The sequence below is a fragment of the Leuciscus leuciscus genome, assembly GCF_965113295.1.
Source record: "Leuciscus leuciscus genome assembly, chromosome: 14".
NCBI lineage: Eukaryota > Metazoa > Chordata > Actinopteri > Cypriniformes > Leuciscidae > Leuciscus > Leuciscus leuciscus.
The window spans coordinates 24132850-24158159 of record NC_138738.1 but is presented as its reverse complement, the minus strand read 5'-3'; the positions used below and the strand labels follow the sequence as shown (position 1 = coordinate 24158159).

At 42.8% G+C, this 25310-nt stretch overlaps 1 protein-coding gene across 5 annotated transcripts in view; it reads right to left on the bottom strand.

Moving 5' to 3' along the window:
• Positions 1–25310, bottom strand: part of LOC309474331 (SEC14-like protein 1) — a 332477-nt gene that overhangs the window by 229529 nt on the left and 77638 nt on the right. The window contains exon 2 of one of the 5 annotated variants that reach the window (XM_082136818.1): positions 22866–22962. The exons of the other annotated variants lie outside the window; for them this stretch is intronic. The gene's annotated coding sequence lies outside the window, so the exon portion shown is untranslated. The remainder of the gene's footprint in view (positions 1–22865; positions 22963–25310) is intronic. 5 annotated transcript variants of the gene reach the window in all.

Below are 25310 nucleotides of genomic sequence, written 5' to 3'. Positions count from 1 at the left end.
TAGCTATGGCGAGACGGCTCGCTCGCTCATTGGCTGCTCTGCAGCAACTGCATAAGCCTATCGAGCGAGGCCTGAGGTGACGTCAGGCCAATGAGGACGCTTCGCGCCCTCCTAGCCATTTCCCGCCGAGATGGGTGTGGCTAGCCTCTATATAAGGAGCTCGAGAAGGCTGATTCACTTGATTTTCATCTCTTCAGCGAAGCTCACGCATCGCTGGATCACGAGGAAGCAAGCGTCGTTTGAGGCAAGCATTTCAGCGGGACGAGCCACTCGAAGCTGCTGGCAACGCCGCCTTCTACAGCCGTACCTGCTGCGCTTTCCGGCGCTATATATCCTTTATTACTCTGTTTGTGTGTGTGTGTGTGTGTTCGCCGCCGCGACACTCACCCCCTAAAAGAGCTGCGTCTTTTTAAAGATGCCTTCATGTGGCTCGTGCCGAGCCCCACTCGCCCAGGGAGACCAACACGTCATCTGCGTTTCCTGTTTGGGTGAGAACCATGCAGCACTCGCGCTCGCTGACGGAGGCTGCCCTCACTGCGACCTTTTGCCGATGGTGACTCTGCGGACTCGCCTGGCATCCTTCTCAGAGTCTGCACTCCCCGCCGCGCTGCCGCGCCGTAAGAAGCGCCGCTCGCAGCGGGCCCCGGAACCCGCTCCAGCTCGACCAAGCTCGCCGGTTTGCCCGCCTGCTTCACCGGCTTCTCCTGTTTCACTTCCTGATGCTCAGCGCCCGCAGTCTGCCGCTGCTTCATCAGAGGAAGTCATTTCTGAGGCCGCGTCGAGAGAGAAGGATTCCTGCTCTCTGCTAGCTTCAGGCAGCGAGGACTGGGCGAGCTCTGAGGACCTCGCGCCTCCTGCCCGCAAGCCCACTACGAGAGCCAACATAGAGAAGGAGCTCATGCGAGTACTCGCGCTGGCCGCGGCGAGCCTCGGCCTCGAGTGGTCTGCACCGGAACTCCCTTCTCGTACCCGGCTGGATGGTAGCTTCCTCCCTGGTGAGCGCACTTCTCCGGAATCTAAGCCCGCCCCCTTTCTTCCTGAGCTTCATGAAGAAGTGGCGAAGGCTTGGAATGCGCCCTACTCTGCGCGAACGCGCTCGTCTCTGTCGCCAGCATTTTCCTCCCTGGATAATGCGAAAGACCGAGGCTACCTTTCACTTCCGCCGGTGGAACAGGCGATAGCGACCCACCTTTGCCCGCCCTCTGCTGGACGGCGGACTAAACCGGTGTTGCCTTCTAAAGCCTGCCGCATGACGTCGACGCTGCTCGAGCGAATCTTCTCCGCCGCTGGGCAGGCTGCGTCAGCGCTACACACCATGGCTAGACTGCAGATTTTCCAAGGTGATCTCCTCCGTAAGCTGGACGAGATGGGACCGGAGGCTATCTGCATCGCGGATCTGAGGAGCGCTTCGGATCTAACACTCCGCGCTACCAAGTCTGCTGCACAGGCCATGGGAAGATGTATGGCTTCCGCCACTGTTGCTGAGAGGCACCTATGGCTTACGCTCACGGAAATGGCTGATTCCGAGCGCAACGCGTTTCTCGACGCCCCGCTGTCTTCCGCTGGCCTTTTCGGTTCTTCTCTCTCCGAGTTCGTGGAGAGATTTACCGAGGCCCAGAAAGCGTCTCAAGCCTTTAAGCACTTCCTGCCGAAGCGCTCCGGTTCTGCAGCGAATCGCGAAAAACAGAATCCGCGAAGCTCTCAGCATCAGCCCCCGCCTTCCGCCACACCTTCTCAGCAGCGACAGCAGCGACAGCAGCACAGCTCTAGGTCCCGCTCTCGCTCTACCAGCCGACGCCCTGCTCAGCGCGGGCCTCGGCCGAGGGTTGTGGTGAAGCCGGAAGCCCCGAAGAAGTCCTAGCACTCCTAGGGAAGCGCAGGTGTGTGAGCCCCGCTGCGGCCGGTCTCTCACCCAAGCGCACCGCTGTTTCAGTCCCAAGACTTGCGACTGTTCCAGCGTTTTCTGCAAGACGCAAGCCTGCACAGTTGCCCGCTCGCCTGCACACAAAAGCCGTTTTACATTTACATTTACATTTATTCATTTAGCTGACGCTTATATCCGAAGCGACTTACAATTGCTATATATGTCAGAGGTCGCACGCCTCTGGAGCAACTAGGGGTTAAGTGTCTTGCTCAGGGACACATTGGTGTCTCACAGTGGATTCGAACCCGGGTCTCTCACACCAAAGGCATGTGTCTTATCCATTGCGCCACCACCACCCCAGCCGTTTTCACGGCTACCCAGATATATCCCGAAAAGAGTGTATTTTCTGGTGTCCCGGCCACGGCCGTTGGTGCTATAAATGTAGTGTCGATGCCCACTCCTCAGTGCCCATCCCTACACACAAGCACAGCCCTACACTTAGGGCTCGCGCACATAAAATCGACTCAGGTCGATTGCGCTTCCAATATAGTGAAAGTGCCCACTCCCCAGTGCCCACACACACTATGTCTCACAGACCACAGGCTCTCTGTAAAAACGAAACCTGTGCGCGCTCGCTCTGCTCAGACAGGCAGCGCGACCAAAGCAGTAAATGTGCCCGCTTCCCGCCCACGTTTACTCGCAGACATGAGTCCCGCGGGGCTCGCTCAGACCTCCCTCACTCAGTTAAGCACTGTAGTAAGGTCGAGGACGAGCGCTCTGCCCGCTGTATTAAGCGCGCCCCCGCCTCGAATGCCACAGGCATAACGCCTATGTTATCGCACCTCGAAGCACCTCTGTCGCACGGCGAACAGAGCGCGCTTCGTATCCAGCCCTTAGCCAGCCATGCAGAAGCATGGGCAGCGCTTCCAGGGGTGTCGGACTGGGTGCTAGGCATTATAAAGAGAGGCTTCTCGCTACAGTTTTGTCGACGCCCTCCCCGCTTCACAGCGCGCGTCAAGACTACGGTGAATTTAGAAGTAGCACACCTACTTCGCGCCGAAATATCAAAACTGATATGCAAAGGGGCGATAGAGCATGTACCCCTGGCTCAAAGCGAAGGGGGGCTATACAGCAGATACTTTCTAGTCCCCAAAAAGGACGGTGGTATCAGACCCATACTGGATCTAAGACGGCTGAACAAAGCATTAGTGAAACGCAGTTTCAAAATGCTCACGACCAGGAAAATTCTCGCGCAGGTTCGCCGAGGAGACTGGTTCATGTCAATAGATCTGAAGGACGCGTATTTTCAAATACAGATAGCGTCACGTCACAGGCGATACTTGAGATTCGCCTTCGAGGGTCAGATATACCAGTATACAGTCCTTCCGTTCGGCTTGTCCCTGGCACCTCGTACATTTACGAAATGCATGGACGCGGCGCTCGCTCCTCTCAGACTCAGAGGCATGCGAGTGCTGAACTATTTGGACGACTGGCTGATCCTAGCTCAATCACGATCACAGCTCGTGGAGCACAAAACCATTTTACTCGACCACCTCGAGAATCTTGGTATCACGGTCAATTGGACGAAGAGTTCACTGAACCCCAGTCAAACGATTTCGTTTCTGGGTACCATTCTGGACTCACAGTCTATGACAGCGCGGCTGTCGCCACAGCGCGTGCTGCACATTCAGCGCGTGGCGAGATCTTTCCGCTGCGGCGCGTCTACCCCGCTCAAGACGTTTCAAAGGATGCTAGGTCTCATGGCCTCAGCATCAACGGTTCTCCAGCTGGGCTTGCTCCGCATGCGCCCTCTGCAGTTCTGGTTGAAAGTGCGAGTACCGCGCGGAGCGTGGGTGTCCGGCCGGTTGCGTCTCAAGGTCAATCAGAGCTGTGTCACAGCCCTGACACCTTGGTTGGCAGACGACTGGTACCGATCAGGTGTAAGCCTGGGGACTTCCTCGGGAGTGAGGATGGTGTCGACAGACGCATCCACCTCGGGATGGGGAGCGCTGCTCGAGGGCAGACCGTTCTTCGGCCTGTGGTCGAAACGAGAAAAGCTCCAACACATCAACTGCCTGGAAATGCTGGCAGTGCACAACGCGCTAACGCGCTTTTATCCCCACATCAAGGACCAACACGTCGTAGTCCGCTCGGACAACACGGCCGTGGTGTCCTATATAAATCGCCAGGGCGGTCTGAGATCCACATCCCTGTACAGGCTGGCGAAACGCCTCCTAATATGGGCTCAGCACAGTTTGCGCTCGCTGAGAGCAGTGCATGTGCCTGGGCTCCAGAATGTGGGCCCAGACAGACTGTCCAGGAACAACATTCCCCTGGGCGAATGGTCTCTACACCCACAAACAGCCCGGCTGTTGTGGGAGAGATTCGGCAGAGCGGAGGTGGACCTATTCGCGTCCCGCGAAAACGCTCATTGCCCCGTGTTCTTTTCCAAGAACGACAGCGCGCTGTCCCACATGTGGCCGCGCTGCCCGCTTTATGCTTTTCCCCCCGTCTCCCTCCTGCCTCAGGTGTTAGAGCGGGTCAAGGAAACGAAATGCTCAATGCTGCTTGTAGCACCGTTCTGGAAGAACCAAGCATGGTTCCCAGTCCTGATGCAGCTAGCAGACATCGCTCCATGGCCAGTGCCATTGAGGAGAGATCTCCTCTCGCAGGCCGGGGGCTCGATTTGGCACCCGCACCCGGAGCTGTGGTCGCTTCACGTGTGGGCGCTCAACGGTTATCCGTTAACCTCGCAGAGTGAGTGATAAACACCATCACTCAGGCCAGAGCGCCGTCGACTCAGCGGCTTTATGCCTCGAAGTGGTCGGTTTTCTCCGGCTGGTGTACAGCTCGGAGCATATCACCTCTCAATTGTGAGGTGACGGAGGTTCTCTCCTTCCTACAGGAGCTGTTGGATAAGGGCAGATCCCCTTCCACGCTCAAAGTTTATGTGGCGGCTATTACAGCGTTTTCCAGAACAAAGCTGGGGCAGTCTCTAGGAAGGAACGATTTAGTCATCCGCTTCCTCAGGGGAGCTAGGAGGCTAAATCCTCCCAGACCTCCTTCAGTTCCTATGTGGGACCTTTCTACGGTTTTGGCGGCCATGAAAGGTGCCCCTTTCGAGCCTATCCAATCTATTAGCCTCAAGCATTTGTATTTCAAAACAGTGTTTTTGATGGCTCTCGCTTCAGTGAAGCGCATAGGCGACCTGCACGCGCTCTCTGTGAGCCCAACGTGCTTAGAGTTTGGACCTAATGACTCTAAAGTCATACTCAAACCTAAGCATGGATATGTGCCAAAATCCCTCAACACACCATTTCGGGCTCAGGTCATCTCCCTGTCTGCCCTGCCGGGATCAAGTGAGGAAGGGGACTCAAGTTTTCTCTGCCCCATTAGGGCTTTAAGAGCTTACGTGTCCCGCTCTGCTGTCTTCAGACAGACTGAGCAGCTCTTTGTCTCGTTCAGTGGACGTTCCAAGGGAATGGCTGTTTCGAAACAGAGCCTATCCAGATGGATAGTTGACGCCATAGCGCTGGCTTATACTGCCAAGGGCCTCCAGTGCCCGTTGGGAGTTAGAGCGCACTCCACGAGGGGTGTTGCCTCCTCGTGGGCTTGGTCCAGCGGGATTTCCTTACAGGATATATGTACGGCGGCGGGCTGGGCCTCGCCGTCTACATTTATTAGGTTTTACAACCTAGAGGTTCCCGCCTTGCAGGCTAAGCTACTATCGGTGTAGCCGATTCAGCTGTCTAACTAGAACACTGAAATCGCATGCGCAATGCGCTGCCGACTGTCTTATGGGCAGAATTGTGTAAGACCCACATTTCCCGCATTTAGCTCAGGTTTCCCCACCCTGTCTATGCTATGTCATATTCGCGTCTGCTGACGCAACCTTATAAGGACAGAGGAATCCCCTCTTGTCTCTAGACTCTCTCTGTGAGGTCATGTTTTACGTCCGTGGACGTTACAATATGGGGAATTATGTAATCAGACTCTTTGTGAGTCTATCTGGTGATTATGCACTGTACACCTGGTTCGCTTCCAGTGATTGGTGTCTTTATCCCAGCACGCACGGCGTTTTACAAGGGGTTCCCGTAGCGTTTTTACAAAACGCAGTACGAGAGGACTCTCGTAAGAGAACGTACTCGGTTACTAACGTAACCTCGGTTCTCTCTAGAAGAGGGAACGAGTACTGCGTTCTCTGCCATGCGTACGGTTCACTCTGGTTCGCTTCGGCGATGAAAATCAAGTGAATCAGCCTTCTCGAGCTCCTTATATAGAGGCTAGCCACACCCATCTCGGCGGGAAATGGCTAGGAGGGCGCGAAGCGTCCTCATTGGCCTGACGTCACCTCAGGCCTCGCTCGATAGGCTTATGCAGTTGCTGCAGAGCAGCCAATGAGCGAGCGAGCCGTCTCGCCATAGCTAAGCACTGCCGCAACGCGCTTTACATGTATGAAAATTAAGGATAATTTTTTGCTTCAGTATTTCGTGAAAAGAGACTTTTCCCGTAGCGTTTTTACAAAACGCAGTACTCGTTCCCTCTTCTAGAGAGAACCGAGGTTACGTTAGTAACCGAGTATGATTTTCTGCACTGAAGAAAATAGATACAGTATATGTGTATGAGTGAGACATATTCATCAGATATGTGGTATCGCTAGTGTGCATAATGGCATGATATTTACAATAAATGGAGATTAAATTTGAAATTGCACATTCTTTCCAAATTACTGTATAACTCTAGAACTACATGAAAAAGTTCATCAAGTCAGACTTGAGAGAGCCTACATTTTTAAGTAGTTTAAAAAGATTGAAGTTTGAAGCAGTTTTAGTTAAAAGACATAGATCATCCATATATTTTCTAAGTGTGAGGCCTTGTCTCAAGCCAACACAAACACTCACACTCTTGTAAGCAGAACTGCTGTGAAGTTTTTGCCCAACACATTGTGTCCTCTGGAAAAATCACTCCTCTCTGCTGCACATGAATTATGAAAAGCTCTAGGCTGTCCCGTGCAGCTTAAGGGTTTGAAGTACTTTTAAAAGTTTGAAATTTGAAGCAGTTTTAAAGGGATAGTTCATGCAAAAATTTAAATTATGTCATCATTTACTCACCCTGCTCCAGTTGTGAGTAAAAGATGACTGAATTGAATGACAATCATTTTAGGGTGAACTATCCCTTTAAAGGAGCTGTATGTAAGAAATGTATTTCAATTAATCATAAAATGGCCCTGATATGTCACTAGACATTAAGAAATCATGTTCATTGCAAATACTTATATCACTGACAACAGTAGTCCGGCCAGTATATTGTCATTTAAAAAGTGAAGTTGCAGCCCTCAACTGATGTTGATGTTGTCATCTTGTGTTTTGGCCTGAAGCGCCACCCGCAACCTATCTACCAATCACAAAGTCAGTAGTGTTTTGGCATTGGGGTTGCCAGCTCTGCTCTAGTTACCACAGCTACGTAGCAGCCTACGTTCCTGCTGGATCCTGCAGCCTATCTGGCAACCTCGAGTCAGGGGGGAGGGGGAGGGGATACACCGCTCTACAGTAATTTGAAAGTGATTGCAGTACCAGTTTTGGCCACAATCTTACATACGGCTCCTTTAAGTTTAAAGTATAAAGCAAAACGTTAGATTAAACTAAAGCATTGACGTCAAACAGTGCCGTTCATTTGTGCTGTTAAAATTAACAAATATATTTTGGGGCAGTAACGTCACAGTCAATACTGTGGCCATCCAAATTTCTGCTTGGTTTGTGCTGTAAAAAAAAACCTGTAACTATGACCCCTTTCTTAAATATAATGAAAAACCTCACTCTCCACTCCATTTCATCTAATACATTCCAAAATGGAGCCATTTGTTTGTGTTTGATTTGTGCCATTCAAATGAACATTGCATTCCCCCTTCTTAGAAAAAAACAAATGGCTAATTCGGGGCAGTCTCCACCCTATGCCATCCAAATTGCTCCAAATCGGTGCAGTTAATTTGTGCAAGTTTTGTGATGGTTCAAAGAAAATCTACCTGTAACTAAAATAAATTATTCTTAAATATTTATTTTAAACAGTTAAGTCATCCCATGTGGTCTAAATAGTTACTGGTGCAGTTCGTTTGTGCTAGATTTACGCCATTAAAGGTACAATATGTAATATTTTTGTAATAAAATCTCCAAAAATCACTTGTACAGTGTGATATATTTCCTGCAGTTGTGTACTTACAATATCCCAACAGTTCCCAAAGATTTTTAATTTCAGAGAAATTCAAATTTTAAATAATGGCTCGTAGGGTTGTGCCGATAGACGATAGTATCCAGCAGCCATATCACCCTGTAGCCCAAGACTGGTTGCCCACTGAAGCTAAGCAGGGCTGAGCCTGGTTAGTACCTGTATGGGAGACCTCCTGGGAAAAACCAGGTTGCTGCTGGAAGAGGTGTTAGTGAGGCCAGCAGGGGGCGCTCACCCTGTGGTCTGTGTGGGTCCTAACACCCCAGTGTAGTGACGAGGACACTATACTGCCAAAAGAGCACCGTCCTTCGGATGAGACGTTAAACCGAGGTCCTGACTCTCTGTGGTCATTAAAAATCCCAGGATGTCCTTCGAAAAAGAGTAGGGGTGTAACCCCGGCATCCTGGCCAAATTTGCCCCTTGGCCCCTGTCGATCATGGCCTCCTAATCATCCCAATATACTGATTGGCTTCATCACCGTCTCCTCTCCACCAGTAAGCTAGTGTGTGGTGAGCGTTCAGGCGCAATATGGCTGCCGTTGCATCATCCAAGTGGATGCTGCACATTGGTGGTTGGTTGAGGAGATTCCCCCCTTCTATGTAAAGCGCTTTGAGGTCTCAGAAAAAGCGCTATATAAATGTAACAAATTATTATTATTATCGTGTATTGATTATAGTCAGAGATATCGCTGATGGCAGATGTCTTTGACAATATCAGTACGATAATTGGCTCGTTTTACCATCAATGTATTAAATTATTAAATTATTGTTATTATAAAGCTAGTATTGTTATTAAATTAATATTAGGAACTACAATTAATTTGCCTTGCCTAAATTCATAACGACAAAAACGGCATCGTTGTTCGTCAGTATTTTGTTTCCATAGCAGATTAACAAAACATATATATAATAACTAATAACACTAAAAACAATACAATTACAAAATATTAATAATAACAATAATATCACTAAAATGATATAGGCCTAATAACAGTCTTTAGTTCACGAACGCAGCACAACTCTGCCATCTGTGAAAATCAAAAGCAGCTTCCAACACTTGTATAACAAGAAATATTCTTTACATTTTTTCACTGTCATTAATGTAGGTCCACAAGAGAAATATTAAGCCAGTAAATTAAGATAGTTGCTATACCGTTATATCCATCGTTGTCTCTGAGTGAATGCGGCGTTAATGCAGCTACAGATGCCGAAAGCTCAGTCCGTTTCTGCTTTCACTTTCAGGGAATGAGCATGTTTAGCCTACATGCACGTTCTTAACCCGATTATGCTGAATAAACTGACAATGTATGTTGGTCATGTAAACGCATTAACCCATTTTCCTTTATCGGAGTGAAGTCATAAGTTTAAGTATAAACCGATTGACTAAGCTATATTTTTGCCCCTTACTCTGATTTCTCCCGGCATTTAAAACACATAAACCCGCGTTCTTTGGGCTTATTGAAGTTCGCATACAGTATGTGAAATGCATCCAGACAGAGAGAGCACTGGTAGGAGGACATATATCACAAACTCCGACTCTTTCTTGACCAAAGAAATTATTAAAACGTGTTCTCATCTCGTGCAGAAGTACAGTCAAAATGCTGCATCTGTAACGGCATGAGAGGATAATGTGTGTCCGTACATTTCCCGCTGACATGTTGAAATACTCTTGTTGATCTTTTTTTACCTCACTATACTGGGAAATAACCTGATTTAGCCTATTAATAAACACTCCACCTTTGCTAGCTAAATAGAAAAAGTTTCTCATATATAAAACAAGTAATAAAACAAGCAAATTAATGAGTAAATAAGCAAGTTAATAGTCAAATAAGTAAGCCCCGCCCCCCTCACGATAATATCGTGTATCGCCGATCTCACAGGTGACCAAATGTACATAAAACTAGTCAATGTTAAATAGCTCAACATGATGAAATGTTAGAATATGATCAGTATGTTATTCTAATGTTGATCTAGCTTACTGCTAGTCTCATACAGCCAACAAACTAACACAGAATAACATTATAACTTTCAACAGGCTGCATTACCTCACAAGTTTAATTCGTCAAATAAACTGACCTGTGCGAGTAGTAATTCTGCACTTGCGGGTAGTTCGGTAGAATGAAATGTCCTTATTCCTTTATATCCACGTGTGGCGCTGATATCTGTCTCTCATTAGCAATCTTGCCATGCTTCATACCACAGTCATGTTAAAAACATCAATGTATTCACTCAAACATTATTAGATCCATCAGCATGACGACAAGTTCCATAATTCCGTTTAAGCGTCATCAACCTACGCCTTTGTTATTGTAAGAGGTTAGCGACCTAGCGGTGAAAAAAATGACATATTGTAGCTTTAAATCAAAATCTGTGATCTAACTGTTCCAAATTAATAGTTATTTCTGAGGGGAAAAGGTTCCCCTCAGAAATAACTATTAATTTGGAACAGTTAGTCTCCATCCTATGCTGTCCAAAATGCTCCAAACCAGTTCCGTTCGTTTGTGCTCGATTTGTGATTGTTCGTGCCGTTAAAGGTGAAGTTGGGTGAACACTGTTGATATTTGAAATCAACCCTCCCTTCATTGCTCTGCCCTCAAAATGCAATACAAGAGTGTCTCTTTTATCATAGAAGCGAAGCAAAAATATTCGCGAAAAATAAAGTGAAGATAACGAACGAACGACATGTAAGCACAAAAAAAATAATTAACATACAGTACACAGGAGTATACAGACATCCCAACCTGCAAAAAGTCATTTCAGGGAGGTTGAAAGAGGATCGGACCACAACAAACTTGTCAATTACTCCATACGTGAGTAACATTGGTTTTGAGTGTCAAGTCTGGAGCTGGTGTGCTGCTGGCGACTGACAACAAGCTTTTGCTTGTATATACTCAAGCATATGACATTTCACCACATTATAATCACTTATATCACTAAAAGATATAAAAGCATATAATTATTAGGGCTGTACCCGAATAATCGAATATTCGTTCTGTGGGTTGGTATTCGATTTGAAAATTTGACATTTGAATATTCTTTTTTTTTTCTTTTTTTTTCTTTTTTTTTTTGCACACCTGGGATCCCCCGCGAAACAGTTCTCATTCGCGCTTGAATAAGGCCGGCGACACACTAGCTGAGCGTCTGCGTGGCGTGTCCGTTTTTTTTTCGGCTCCCATGTTAAGGTTGGAGTTTGCATGCATTCTAGAAATAGAACCGACGTCTATGTTCCAGCAACGGGAGTGTTCTCTGGCTAGAGCGCAGAACAGCGGCATACGTTTGTATGGACCGAAGTTCATGCCTGAGCTTGTGTTTTGGGTTAAGCTGCGTTGCTTTGACATTGTGGAAAATAGAATAGGCTAATATAAACAAAAAGTATTAGCCTTTTTACCCGTTATTATCAATCTAAATTAATCTCGTTTTTAATTTAACTTAATTTCGTTTTTCTTTATTTAAATTTAGTTTTTCTTTATTTAAATTTAGTTTTTCTTTATTTAAATTACGTTTTACTTTATTTAAAATTCGTTTTTCTTTATTTAAAATTCGTTTTTTCTTTATTTAAATTTCGTTTTTCTTTATTTAAATTTCGTTTTTTCTTTATTTAAATTTCGTTTTTCCAAATGTTGCACCAAATGAGACACTGCACTCCCTTGTGAAGTCGATTGGATGAACGGTTCTCGAAATAATCAAAATGCAAACGGACATACAGACACATCGAGATTTCTGCCTTTATTAGAGAGAAGAATATTTTCAGCACCCTCTCTCCGAAGCTTCGAATATTCGATGTTCATTACTACCGAAGCTTCGAAGCTCAAAAAATGGTATTCGGACCAGCCCTAATAATTATATATATAATTTCTATAGGCCCATGAAATTACTTGTTAATTATGTTAAAATATGTAGATTACAGATTACTTTTACTATTTATATAAACTGCTTGTACTATTAATGTAAACTGCTTTTATTTATATTCCATTGCAGCTTTAAACAGGTCTAAGGAGTTTGTTGTTTTCATATAGCCTTGGCAACCAGCCAGCCTGAATAATATGCACATGAAATGAAACTTGTTGAACTCACCTCAACATGTCTTTTACAACCATTTAACCCGCCATGGGCAATGCTGAAGTCACTGTTACAAACTGTAAAGCGTGCAAGACTGTCATTATGTTTTACTCTTATAAGACAGGGGTACACTTTTGTGTAGTCTGGCGTAAATTGTGTCTTATACTTTCGTTTTTTTGTGGCACTCTCCCTCGGCCATGGCGCTCCTGTTTCTAGACACACTGAACTGATTATTAATTCGGTTCGGGAGAAGAGATAAAAGCCCGCCCACACTGACAATTGATTGGTTGATTTACCGAACCAGGGCAATCAGATGCTCTCTATCACATGCGCTTCATGATGAGGCACACTAGCACACACACGCAAGGTCTCTCGCTCCCTCTCCCTCTCTGCCGTGCGCGCGCTACACTGTCTTTGTCTCGCATGCGCGCTCTTGCTCGCTCGCTCTAGATTCCGGGAGATTTGAACTCATTTGCGGGCATCAGGGAGCCGCTATCAATATGTGGGAGACTCCCGGAACTTCCGGGAGACTTGGGATGTCTGAGTATATACAAGCAAAAGCTTGTTGTCAGTCGCCAGCAGCACACCAGCTCCAGACTTGACACTCAAAACCAATGTTACTCACGTATGGAGCAGTTTCCAGGCCTTCCTGCTTGTGTCTCTCCAGCACTGGAAAGCTTTTCTAATATTAAAGCTCTTGCATGATCAAAGCCTTTCTTTTCCCAGTGATATTCATCTCAGCTTTCTCTTTTGCAATGTCTCTCAGCCATCTCTCTTTCTAAAGTATTTCTTGAGATCTCCCACTCTCACTCCTCTCCAATCATGAGTGGACACGCCGCCTACTACTGATTGACAAGTTTGTTGTGGTGTTGTGGTCCGATCCTCTTTCAATTCATTTTACATTTAACCCTACTAATGCATTAGAGTCAGTTTTTTTTTTTTTTGTAAGAAAATACAACTTTGGATATGTGATAAAGCTGTCAAAATTTACATTTCTTATTATTTTTTTATATTTATAAAAATAATGAAAGGGACGCAATTTAAAGATCAAAAGTTCATAGACCAAATAGTCTACATTTGAAAAGGAAAGAGGGTTCGAAAAAGTCCACATTTCACCAATTTCACCTAAACCGCCACCTATTGATGAACCATTGCTGCATGAAAAGGATATTCAGGCTGTTTATCTTTTTTTTTTTTCATCTGAAAGTAAAAGTTATGCTAGTAAATTTAATATCATTTGTATGAAGAAAAAAAAAAAGCATTTTCATTAAAGTCAATGGAGTTTAAATCGTAATTTCTTATATAATATGCTCCGATAAATTTCAAATAATAATAATAATAATAATAATAACTTTTTATTTGTAATGCGCTTTTCTTAAACCCAAAGCGCTACAGTAAAGTAAACAAACAACAAGGGCAATACAACAATTAATTAAAGAAAAACAGCCTTAAATAGATGTGTCTTAAATCAACTTTTTAAAGTGTAACGTTGGTGCATTTCTGGTGGTAAGAGGAAGCACATTCCATAGCTTGGGGGCTTTGTATGAAGAGGCTCTTTACCCCATTGTTTTGAGCTTACATGTAGGCTGATGTAGCAAAAGAGAGTTAGCAGAATAGAGAATTAGCAGAATGGAGAGAACGTGATGGAGTGTAAGGGCTAATGAGATTACAAAGAAACTCTGGTGCAGTCCCATATAGTGCCTTGTATGTTAAAATAAGAATTTTAAAATCAATTCTCACATTTATGGGAAGCCAGTGCAACTGTGAAAGCACCGATGTAATGAGTTCACAAGGATAAGTACGAGTGAGCACACGGGCAGCAGAATTTTGAATATACTGTAGCCTGCTCAGAGATTTAACTGGAAGGCCAGAGAACAAGGCATTACAGTAATCTAACCTAGTTGTAATGAAGGCATGTATGAGCCTTTCTGTGTCTGCAAAAGAGAGAAAAGGTCAGAGTCGAGCAACGTTTCTCAGATGGTAAAAAGCAGTTTTAGAGATGTATTTTATATGTGCTTCAAATGTTAACTGAGGATCAACAATTACACCAAGATTCCACACCTGAGAAGTGGGAATTACCATGCTGGAGTCAACAATTAAACTAATCTGCTCGGCCTCACGAGTAGCCGCCACTGTACCAATCTGCATCAATTCAGTTTTGGAGCCATTCAGCTTCAGGAAGTTATTCTGCATCCATACTGATCTCTGCTAGACAACTACGCAAAGCTATTAATGAGCAAAGGACATCAGGACTAGTGGTGATGTAAATCTGTGTATCATCCACGTAGCAGTGATATCCAAGACCATATTTCCTGATGATCAGCCCAAGTGGAAGCATGTAAATGTTAAATCAAATTGGACCCATCACTGAACCCTTAGGAACTTCCTGTCAAACAGGCATGGTATCAGATTTGTAATTACCCAAGCTTACAAACTGGGCACGATTCGTTAAGACTGAAACCAACTGAATACTTCTCCAGAAAGACCCAGCCAATTTTCCAGCCTATCTACAGAAGAGAGTGACATATAGTATCAAAAGCAGCACTGAGGTCTAATAAGACCAAAATACTGCATGCACCAGAATCTGCCGCAATAAGAAGATCATTTACGACACTCACTAGAGCTGTCCCAGTACTATGCCCTTTTCTGAACCCAGATTGAAAAGGTTCAAAAAGACTGTTCAGTGCTAGGTGATGATTTAACTGAATAGCCACAACACGCTCTAGAACTTTAGCCAAGAAAGGAAGGTTTGAAATAGGCCTGCAATTGGACTAATCAGAAACATCATAACCAGGCTTCTTAGGGACTGGTGAAATGGCAGCTATTTTTAAATCTGGAGGAATAATTCCAGAACTCAATGATAAATTCACAATTGAAGTCATATGAGGGCAGATTGATGCAAGGCAGTTCATAATAACCGAGCAGGGAACCGGATCTAAAATACTGGTAGTTGAGTTCATGGACTTAACTGTACTTAGGGCTGGGCGATAAAACGATAACGATAATTATCGCGATATAATTCTTTCTCAATAAAACGATATCAAGAGTTCGATAAATGTTCGATAATGTTTATGCGCCAAAAGTGGAACGAAACTCATTTTAACAGTGCGCCACACGGACCATTTATCCGCTCGGCTCAAAGTCCAAACATCAGCGCAGCACAAGCTCACTAGAGCAGATGCGTTTACTCTGATCGGTCTCGGTCACGAGATCCAGTGAGAAGCACTTGAATTCAGCGAAGAACACAAATGTCTCAGTGATTTAAACCAGTTTAAAGGCAGATGAAACAACGCTGACAAACAGGAGAAACACTGTGTGCAACGATACAGTCAGAAGGCTTTTCCGTCTACAAAGTCCCATCATTTACCATGGATTTACTGTAACGTCAGCCTAGTAATATTAACTGCACCATGAAATGTGGGATATACATATTGAATTGTATTATTAATGTAGACAATGTATTAAAGGACTAATGGAATATAATTACAGTATTTAATAATGTATTTAGGCTACTGTTTTTCATAAAAATACCATAGAAACCATAAAGTTACATTTTGCCATGATAGTGAGGTGCTATAGGCTATGCCTGGTTTTATCTGTGGTTATCATGATCTAAATGCATGATACTGGATAACCAATGGTTAATTTTAATAAAACTCAAACATTCTGAATATTTTATTTTACCAAATAAAAATGAGGTCGTTAAATTTTTTTTTTAACAGATGTTACTGTTTTTGTTACTGAACATAAATTTAACAGTAAATCTGCATAATACTACTGTCAACTCACTGTCAAATATGCGTTTCGAGACAAAACGTAATATTAATATTGCAGCCTGCACTGCAAACTGTGCTGAAGATACATGCCATCAAAGTCAGGCAACACAAACCTGTTTCAAGACTTGAAACAATATCCCCCCCATTAGCACATGCAGAAACTAAAAAAATATATTTTCCAATAAAGATATTTATTTTGTTAAGGAAAAATGAAAAATGTTTGAATGTTCTACCTCAGATTTGTGAAATGTTCACCTGTTTGACAAGTGTTTGTCATGATATGTTCTGACAATAAAGAGTAGTTTAACCCTCTGAGGTCGAGAAACGCGCCGACGCGTTTTGCTGGATTTTTTTCACATAGCAGCAACATAAACTTAAATTACTCCGTCATTTATGGTTATACAGAAAAGAGAAATATAAAAAAATTATCTGTGATATTTCTACTTTTGTATGTGTCCACTTACAATCAAATCAAAACATTGTGCTTTTGTAAAATAAAGAAAACAAACAGGGTTTATTACCTCTCCGTCGCGGTGAACTTTTTTTCTTGAGCACGTCTATAAACTGAATCAAAACTCAGCGAATACTTCTCACACATTTATGAGCCATATACCTTTATACACATTTAAGTGTGTACTTTTAAATGATCGGATTCAAACTGAAAACAAATATTCTCTGTTTAAGTCATTTGTATAAAACCAACAGGATGTCCAGTATCTCAAACGCTTGCTAATTACTTTTTAATTCGACACGCCCACTCGTGCAAAAGAGATTCACATGCAAATCTCCACATGGGACGCGAACGCCCTCGTTACCTCAAACACAAAACACCAAAACACTTCACAAGTCTCTGCTTTTCGTCGAGTATGGAAGACACGTCTGAGCTTACATTGGATTTACCTAAGAAGAAGAAGAAGAACGCGATTTGAAGACAAGAAAGATGTAAGGTAAGAAATTCTTACTTATTAGTTTATGGTATTGTTGCATAAACTTCACATTGCAGTTGAACTGTTGCTAGATATATGGTGAATATTATACTATTTAGACCCGTGTTTACTGTTAAATACTGTTTGTGGATATCTGCTCAAACATAGATATGTATAACCATAATGTTTAATATTTTAGAGCGCGATGGCGTTTGAATGTATCATATTTTGGAGCGCGCTGTGGGTTTTAATGTATCATATTTTGGAGCGCGATTGCGTTTGAAAGGAAAAATGCACCAAACATTAGGCTTTATGTTTTTACTATTATCTCATTTCATATCATCATAACGAATGGAAACATTTGAAGTAACATATGATAATCAATATATTTTTCTCTAGCGTAGTTGTTCTTGAAATCTTTTGGAAGATTTAATTTATTGTTATTATTATTTTATGCAGCACTGCGTAGCCTATGCCTACAAGGCACAACAAACCTGGTGTTCATTATATATTGTTGGAAACGTGTGTGTGTATTCTGTGAATTTTAAAAAGAAATTTTAACCAGAAAAATCTCAAATCTATTACCAAAATCGTGCAGCCCTATAGTTTCTCTTGATATCAGTATGTTCACAGTTTTTTCTTTTTTTTTTTCTTTCAGGGACCAGATGCAACTGAGTCCTGCTGACTTCAACATTCACATGAGTCTCTGTACATGAACGTGGTAAAGTGAATATCAAACACCTTGGAAATGAAAGGTATGTACAATGTTTTTAGGAATGGCACAAAGGTCTCTGTCTTTGGATCAGTGACTACGTTTACATGCTGTCAAATATCGGGTTATGGTCGGGTTAAGGTCACTATTTGGGTTTCTGAAACATTCGGAATAACCCGTTTACATGCGTGAGTAGAGAGAGTTACTCCTCTATACATGGAATTTGTAATCAATTGGCAATATCCCGATGTAAACGGCGACGCACGGTTAGCATCTGGACGTACGGACAACGTTAAGACGCAATGTGCGTCATTTCCGATTCTTTTTCCTGTATCCAAAGGCAACAACAACAGCAGCAGCACGCGGATAATGAATAGGTCGGGGCAGATAGCGATCGCCTTTGTTTGCGATTTCCTCCTCGCTCCAAAAGTCTGGTGCTGTGCTGCGTCTCGCCATGTTTACCTCTACTTCTTGTTTACTTCCGGTATACTGCACGCGGGTTTTTGTATGCGCCGTCTCTACTCAAAATACCAAGATTCCTTGCGAATAGAACATGCGCAGAACACAAATCAATGTTCCTTTTGATGGGGATATGCCGATACGCGTTTACATGACCAAATATTCGGGTTAGAAAAGGGGTACCCCAGGGATAATATCCGGGTTTTTAAAAACCGGGATATGAGCATATCCGGGTTTTTGCCGGTGTTTACATGGCCGTGCGCGACCGGGTTATTGCTAATATCCCGGTTTTGAAAGGGTTATTGGCTGCATGTAAACGTAGTCATTGTTTTCAATGTGCTCTTTTGTCATTTGTATTTTTGGATTGTGTTGTGTTGTAAATAAATCCAAACAATCTAAAAGCCATTCTTTTTTAAATCTCCTCATTCTTTGTGCAAGGTTGCTCTGAATGACAGGGCCTGATCGCTCCTAATAGGGCAGTTAGGGGAGTGTCTTTGTCTTTCTCAGGTGTGAAAAGCTTACATATTCATGAGATGATCACGCCTTTTCGCATATGGCTTTGTCGCACAAAACACGTCTTAGAAATTTTAAATCAATATATTGTCTTATCTGAATGAGCAGTCAGGGTGATTTTCACATAGTTTTGGAGCAAATATTCTAGGCTATGTCATACAATTTTCAAAAGTCTTGTGAAGAAATAATCAGTATGGGTTTCATGGCCTTATTTCAGTGAGAATTTTTTTTTGTATTTTCACAAACCACGCATAAATGTGATTATCTCAAAACTACAAACTTGTACATACATGCTGCTGATATATTATTGTAGCAGAGTTTGTGCTAAATACAGTGTAATTAGACTTTAGCCATGAAAATATCACTAGTAACAGAAAAAAACACAAATGTCAGAGCATGTCAGACCACCTCCAGGGCCCAGAAAACAGCTCAGACCTCAGAGGGTTAAAACCACAATTAACACTCTGGTTTCTACAAATTTCACTTAGGAGCAAAAATCTGCCTTTAAACTTGAAAGAAATAAAGATTTGACATTTATCATGATAATTATCGATATCGACTGATATAAAACAATTATCATGATCCATTTGTTTGGCCATATCGCCCAGCCCTAACTGTACTTATAATAAAATCAACTCCAACCATGTCAAAGTTCGAAAAGGTAGTGGTCGGAGGATTTAAAGGCTGAGTATCAACTAGATCAACTGGGGTGATGGTGATTAAAGAGCTGTATATGCCCTCAATCTTTTCAGTGAAATAATAAAGAAACTTATTACACTGGTCAACAGAGGAGTTAAAAGATTTAGAATTAGTTGCACCCTTACCAATGATGCTTGAATAATAGTTCTTATGTGCAATATTCAGAGCAGAGTGGTAAGCAGACTGATGTTGAGTGTGGAAAAGCCTATGTACCGCCAGGTCAGATTTGTTGTACTGCCGTTCTAATTGCCTTCCAGCAGCTTTCATTAAACGTAACTCTGGAGTATACCATGGACAGGGTTTCCTAAATGTAACAACCCGTTCTAGCACAGGTGCAAACTCGTCCAGAAGTGCAGATAGCATGGAATTATAGTGCTCAACGGAGTTAGTTAGTAATGGGAAGCCAAATTGATATCACCAGTCAACACCATAGCAGGACAGAGTGGACTAAGAACAGAGTGTCAACAACTCAGTAAACTCAGAGAAAAATACATGATTTGGTTTTGGTGGACGGTAAATGAGCAGCACAAGAAAAGATGAAACACCATTGATTTTAAAAACCAGACATTCAAATGATGAAACACTAGGAGCATCAATAACATTAACTGATACAGTAGATCCAAATATTACAGCCAGGCCACCACCTTTACCAGAAGCTCGAGGCACGTCAATGTATTTATATCCAGATGGGACACACATATTTAGATTTAGATAGTCATTGTCTTTTGGCGCTTTTCCACTGCATGGTATGGCTCGGTTCGGCTCGGTACGGTTCGACTCGGTGCGGTACGGTTCGGCTCGCTTTTCCACTGCGTGGTACGACTCGACTTGGTACAGCACGGTTCGGTTCGCTTTAGCTCGGTTGCTTTTCCACTGCAGTTAGTACCGCTTCAAAAAGTGGGTGGGACTGATCGTTATAGTTGCCATCTCTACTGCCATGACATCATCATATTAAATGCGAATTTTTCATTCCGTGTTGCCCCATCCGCTCCTCGGCAACCAACGAGAGGAACGTCTGCACCTCGTCCACTGACCACGATTCAGCCATTTCTTTTTTTGAAGTTTATACTCTTTTTTTTTTTTTTAAGCAAATACTTTTAAAACAAGTGCTACAGCGTTGGCTACTGGCTATTTAAATCTAGCGGGTTTAGTGTCTCGTGTCGTAAATACAATGATGCTGGTAGTGATGATTCTGTCTGACCAATCAGTGATCTGCAGTGTTTTCACGTCACATTTTAGTATCGGTACGGTACGCTTGGAATCTCAACAGAGGTGGTACCATTTAAAGCGAGCCGTACGGTACCGTACCATGCAGTGGAAATGCGTCATAAGTGAGCCGTACTGAACGGAGCCGTACCGTACCATGCAGTGGAAAAGCGCCAAAGCGTGCCGTACCGAACCGAACCGAGCTGTACCGTACCATGCAGTGGAAAAGCGCCATTTGTGCCATGTTTCAGTGAGAGAAAGAATGTATATTTTTCTATCGAGAATAGTGTAAGTGATAAGTGCCGTTTTATTGTTTATTGACCTCGTGTTAAAATGAGCAATTTGCATAGTGCTGCAGAACACATTCGCCACAAACTTTTGAGAGAGAGCCTCTGGATAGCATAGATTCCCATGACAGATTCCACGGCGTACAAAAGTACGACGCAGTGTGCGTATGGAAGTAAAATAATGCCAAATGTTTTTGAAACAAAAAAGCCTGTTGAATTGCACTACTTGGAAAAAATAGGCATTGCATTAAGTACTAAATGGTTTAGCTCCCCAGTACTTGAGCGAGCTCTTAAAGCATTATAGTCCTTCACGTCTATTACAATCTCAAAACTATGGCCAGTTGATAATACCTAGAATATCAAAATCGACTGCTGGCAGTAGATTATTTTCCTATTTAGCACCAAAACTCTGGAACAGTCTTCCTAACACTGGAAGCAGACACACTCTGTCAGTTTAAATCTAGACTATAAACACATCTCTTTAATCTGGCATACAGATAGAAAATTATACATTCCTATTATTCAAATCAGTTAAATGATTATTAACCCTCTGAGGTCTGAGCTGTTTTCTGGGCCCTGGAGGTGTTCTGACATGCTCTGACATTTGTGTTTTTTTCTGTTACTAGTGACATTTTCATGGCTAAAGTCTAATTACACTGTATTCAGCACAAACTCTGCTACAATAATATATCAGCAGCATGTATGTAAAAGTTTGTAGTTTTGAGATAATGACATTTATGCGTGGTTTGTGAAAATACAAAAAAAAATTCTCACTGAAATAAGGCCATGAAACCCATACTGATTATTTCTTCACAAGACTTTTGAAAATTGTATGACATAGCCTAGAATATTTGTTCCAAAACTATGTGAAAATCACCCTGACTGCTCATTCAGATAAGACAATATATTGATTTAAAATTTCTAAGACGTGTTTTGTGTGACAAAGCCATATGCGAAGAGGCGTGATCATCTCATGAATAGTGTTGTCACGGTACCAAAATTTCAGTATTCGGTACCGATACCAGTGAAAATCCACGGTTCTCGGTACCAATTTCGGTACCAAAGCTTAATTTAGATTAAATTTACATAATTATATTAAAGTGTATATCACAAAGATGGAAACTGTAGTATTAAAAACACTTTACAATAAGATTCCATTTGTTAGATAACATTAGATAAAATGACCTAACAAAAAAAAACAATAGTTATATACTGTCGCAATTATTCTCCTTTAGGGGTTAATTTAAAAATACATTTTTAAAATCAAAAGTTAACATTATTTCTGTTAACATTATTTAATGCACAATGAATGAAGTGAACAAACATGACCAATCAAGTGTTTTGTATTAAATAACATTCACAAACATTAATTAATGTTGTAAACATATATTGTTCACTGCTTTTCTGACGGACTGATATTAATGACGGCTTTTTATTTCTCATCTCCATAAATATATCTAGTAGTAAAGCTAATGCAAGGGTTAGAAATCAATTAATAGGCCTATGTCACACTTCCTCGTCGTCATGGAGAGCGCAGTTCGCACAAGCGTTTGTACTCCCGTGGCGTCTGTCGTTGCTATGCATCCATGAACGCACATGGAAAAGCGAGCGCGCCGCTTCTATTATGAGCGCGCTTGACGCGCGCCATTTGAAATAACCATAGACAGTATAAGAAATAACGTATCTGCACGCGCAAAAACATCAGCACCACATCAGCAGCAGCACCGCCGATCGCCATCAGCGCTTTTATGAAGAGGACGCAACTGCACGCGTTTCGGGCATGCACGCGCATCAAGTACCGGGTTTGAGAAAACCTGGTACCGTGACGTTAAAAAAAAATTAGTACCGACTTGGTACCGAAGTACCGGGTCTTTTGACAACACTACTCATGAATATGTAAGCCTTCAACACCTGAGAAAGACAAAGACACTCCCCTAACTGCCCTATTAGGAGCGATCAGGCCCTGTCATTCAGAGCAACCTTGCACAAAGAATGAGGAGATTTAAAAAAGAATGGCTTTTAGATTGTTTGGATTTATTTACAACACAACACAATACAAAAATACAAATGACAAAAGAGCACATTGAAAACAATGATCCAAAGACAGAGACCTTTGTGCCATTCCTAAAAACATTGTACATACCTTTCATTTCCAAGGTGTTTGATTTTCACTTTACCATGTTCATGTACAGAGACTCATGTGAATGTTGAAGTCAGCAGGACTCAGTTGCATCTGGTCCCTGAAAGAAAAAAAAAAAGAAAAAACTGTGAACATACTGATATCAAGAGAAACTATAGGGCTGCACGATTTTGGTAATAGATTTTAGATTTTTCTGGTTAAAATTTATTTTTAAAATTCACAGAATACACACACACACACACGTTTCCAACAATATATAATGAACACCAGGTTTGTTGTGCCTTGTAGGCATAGGCTACGCAGTGCTGCATAAAATAATAATAACAATAAATTAAATCTTCCAAAAGATTCAAGAACAACTACGCTAGAGAAAAATATATTGATTATCATATGTTACTTCAAATGTTTCCATTCGTTATGATGATATGAAATGAGATAATAGTAAAAACATAAAGCCTAATGTTTGGTGCATTTTTCCTTTCAAACGCAATCGCGCTCCAAAATATGATACATTCAAACCCACAGCGCGCTCCAAAATATGATACATTCAAACGCCATCGCGCTCCAAAATATTAAACATTATGGTTATACATATCTATGTTTGAGCAGATATCCACAAACAGTATTTAACAGGAAACACGGGTCTAAATAGTATAATATTCACCATATATCTAGCAACAGTTCAACTGCAATGTGAAGTTTATGCAACAATACCATAAACTAATAAGTAAGAATTTCTTGCCTTACATCTTTCTTGTCTTCAAATCGCGTTGTTCTTCTTCTTAGGTAAATCCAATGTAAGCTCAGACGTGTCTTCCAAACTCGACGAAAAGCAGAGACTTGTGAAGTGTTTTGGTGTTTTGTGTTTGAGGTAACGAGGGCGTTCGCGTCCCATGTGGAGATTTGCATGTGAATCTCTTTTGCGCGAGTGGGCGTGTCGAATTAAAAAGTAATTAGCAAGCGTTTGAGATACTGGACATCCTGTTGGTTTTATACAAATTACTTAAACAGAGAATATTTGTTTTCAGTTTGAATCCGATCATTTAAAAGTACACACTTAAATGTGTATAAAGGTATATGGCTCATAAATGTGTGAGAAGTATTCGCTGAGTTTTGTTTCAGTTTATAGACGTGCTCAAGAAAAAGTTTTTCTTGAGCAGGCAGAACGCACACCCTGTTTATTTTCTGTATTTTACAAAAGCACAATGATTTGATTTGATTGTAAGTGGACACATACAAAAGTAGAAATATCACAGATTATTTTTTTATATTTCTTTTTTCTGTATAACCATAAATGACTAAGTAATTTAAGTTTATGTTGCTGCTATGTGAAAAAAATCCAGCAAAACGCGTCGGCGTGTTTCTCGACCTCAGAGGGTTAAGGCCAATTTATACTTCTGCGTCGAGTGTACGCCGTAGTGTACGTCGTAGGCTACGCACGTAGGTGACGCCATCGTGAGCATTTATACTTATGCGAATGTCTGTGTTGCTCTGCAGTTACACCGCCGAAACGCTAGTTGGCGCGGGTGGGTTTTAATGTTCCACTGTGTTTACATTCCTCGCGGCTGTTTTGAGTTTAGGTTTCTACGAGCAATGGCGACTGAAGGAGTCATACAGATGGCTGTATTTCCGCACTTCTTCAAGTAATCTCTCGGTCACTTGGTCTATTTCCATGGCTCTTCACTGATCTTCGGAATTTAAAAATGGCGGGCGGGCGGTGCAGAGTGCAGAAGATCATTCCGGAAATGCGTAGGAGGAAACGCGATGCTATCCAGCCGACCAATCACAGATCTTGCGGTCCGCGTCGCCGCGGCGCGTAGTTACATTTTTGAGGAGGTGCGCGTCAGGGTACGGCGAAGGGTACGACGTATGGTACACGTCAATGCGCATGCTACGCCGTACCTTCTACGCGCACCCGACGCAGAAGTATAAATTGGCCTTTAGGCTGCATAAATTAGGTCAGCCGGAACCGGGAACACTTCCTATAACACCCCATATATCCGCTACATCATAAGAAGAATGGCATCTACGCTAATGTTAGTCTTTCTGCTTATTCCGAGGTTCACTGTAATCAGCTGGATCCAGGCCATATCCAGATCAAATGGTTGACCTGCTCCTAGACACGACCACAACGCATCCCTGAAGTGTCAGCAGAGGTTGTGTCAACTAAACTCTCCTGTGAAGGCCTCATCGACACGACAGCCATCGTCACTGATCCTCAACAAACTCGTCCCATGCCGGCGTGACTCCGATCTTCAACCAGATGGAACTGGATAATATTCTGATTGGTCCAAATCAATCTGACTTCTGACCTATAATGCTGCCTGAATCATAATCATACACTGTTCGGTCATTGGCCAGAGGAAACTGGCCCCCTGACTGAGTCTGGGTTCTCCCAAGGTTTTTTTCTGTAATCTGATGGCCATCTGATGGAGTTTTGGTTCCTTG